Below are 2,832 nucleotides of genomic sequence, written 5' to 3'. Positions count from 1 at the left end.
TTCTTAAACATAGTACTTAAATAAAATATTTTAAAACCTAAGTAATGTGAATTTCGGCATTATTATGATTAAGCAGTATTATTCCAAAAAATATAGAGAGCAACATTAAGAAAATCATTAATTTAATTGAATGTATAAATAAATTGAACAAAAATTATATACATATAGCCATCTTTATAGGTATCCTTGAAAATATAATGAAAACTAAAATTATATATGACTAAAAATTAAGCATGAGCCAAATAAGGAACATCAGAACACTTAATGAACATGATTATATTCATAAAAATGCCTAAATTATTATTTGTAATAAAATATAAAACCATTCCCAAATAAATTAGGAAAAAGGCAAAGGAGCTTCTATCACCACGATTAACATTTCCTTCAGGAAATTTTAGACAATGTATGAAGATGATAGACTAAAATAAAAGGAATAGGTATTTTTAAAGAAGGAATAAGTGTATCTGTATTTGCTATTAATGTTATTGCCTGCCTAGAAAATCCAATCAAACCAACAGAGAACCTATTGCAAATCTTAAGAGCTTTCAGTAAGATGACTATCAACACAATTACAACACAAAAGACATTTTTCATATAAAACCATAATCTGTTATATATGCAGTGGTAAGAAGATTTCATTTATATATTCAAAGAAAAGTAAAATATCAAAGAATGGATTTAACAAAAAAACCTGCCAGATCTATTTTAAAAATGCCTATATTTCACTTCACTGAAGAACATTAAGAAAATTATACCACAATAGACCAATATTGATTTAAAAAAATGGGAAACATTGTTCAATTGTTCTGAGTGTTATTATATATTACAATATGTTAACTATAATTTTGAAGCAGGAAATATGCAAATAATAACGTATCTACGTGGGAAAACATGAATAAAAAGCACAGCATCATAAAATGTTAAAATCTGAAATATATTTTCTTCAATTGGAAATCCACAACACAATAAAATTTATCCCTCTATATAAATATCCACTGTTCAAATTTAGAAGACAGTTTATTTTCATAGCCTACAAATAGAATTCTACTTTAAAATAACAGCTAGTTAATTAACGTTTTTATTATAAAAACTCCACTCACATTACAGGTGAATTTATCATAATCTCAGTGATACAATGGTAGGGATAACAGTGATCTAAAAGGCTTCATTCTCCAACTCTTTCAGTATATGTAACTGAGAAAAGTAGAAAAATGTGTGACATTCTTAGAAATGATATGCTGTTTATATGTCTTTACACGTGGGAAGAATTTCTACACATTTTGTATAGTATAAGGAAAAAAAGCTTGAAAATTCAGTCCTTTTTATTGTCATAAACTGTTTGTACTTTTTCAGAAATGAAATAAAAATGAGGCTATGGATTTTCAAAATCCAAGTAAATTGAAATGTGGTACCAGGGACAAGGTAAATATTCATGGAATCAAACTATAATTGAAACATCTAAATTAATCCAAATACAAGATGTAATCAACTAATTCTACCCAGAGGAAATCTTATCTTTTCTTATTGTGCATAAGAGATTCTATGTACTGAAATGATTGAAAGTTATAACCACTTTACTACTAGCTATTTTTTTAATATAATTTATTTATTTACATTTTTCTTTGCATAATAGATGCACTCTATGAAAATGGGGAAAGTACTAAATAAAGTTTGTCAGCACAATATTTATCCTATTGTTAAATACGCTTAATGCAATATATGTAAAATCATGTGTGAAGTGGGCTTTTGAATAGTGACATTCTGAATTATGTATTATTTATTCTGAATTATGAATTATGTATTAAACCCTTATGGATTTATTTGAGTATATCTGTATAACTAATATATTCTTTTAGTAATTTTGGTTAGCAACCTCTTGGCCTAAATAAGCAATTTTAATATAATAACAAAAATCTACTCAACAGGTTTAGGCAGAATATAATCAAACTAAGTTTAAAATGTCTATCATAAGATCATGTTGGATTCACACAATGAAAAAGAACAGAGTTAAAAGAGGAAGAGAACAATAAAAAATGAGATGTATAGAAAACCGAAACCAAAATGACAGACGAAATCAACCTATCAGCAACAAAATTAAATATGAATAAACAACCTAATCAAAAGACAGAGATTGTAAAACTGGACTTAAAAAATGATCCAGTTGAATGGATACACACTTTATATTTAAAGATACAAATAGGTTAAAAGGATAGAAAATAGTATATCATGGAAGCAGTGATCATAAGAAAGCTAGAATGGCTATACTAATATCAGACTAAATGGAGTTTAAGATATTCAAAATAAAAATGTTACAAAAAAAGGACACTTTATAATGATGAAATTACCAGTAAATTAGGAAGATAAAATAATTACAAACATATACACCTAAAAGAAACTTCAAAATTCATAGAGAAAATACTGACATAAATAAGAGGAAAAAATAGACAATTCAGTAATAATAGTTGGAGACTTCAATAATACACTTTTCAATCACAGAAAGAGCCACTATGTTTAAGGTCATCTCTTTAGGGCATCTAAAAAGATGTTCATCTTCAGTTCTCTTAAATATTTAATTAGTAATTGATTAATACTGTAATTTTTATGAAGTAATGCAAGGTATAAAGACTAAAGTCATTAATATTATTCTTTTCTTTCCATTGTTAGAAGTGATCTAATTTTTCTCACAGAAATAGGATGATCTAAGGCTTGGTGTAAATGTTTTACTAGAGAGAGTTTACCCAGTCTTTGTGCTCATAGCTGAAGGACTTACAAATGGCAAGAAATACCCACTGAAAGGAAGGTTCGAGATTCCCCTGACATATTCCGCTCTCA

The sequence above is a fragment of the Propithecus coquereli genome, unplaced genomic scaffold (genome assembly GCF_000956105.1).
Source record: "Propithecus coquereli isolate 6110/MARCELLA unplaced genomic scaffold, Pcoq_1.0 Scaffold611, whole genome shotgun sequence".
Taxonomy (NCBI): domain Eukaryota; kingdom Metazoa; phylum Chordata; class Mammalia; order Primates; family Indriidae; genus Propithecus; species Propithecus coquereli.
Note: the sequence above shows the minus strand (reverse complement) of the source record.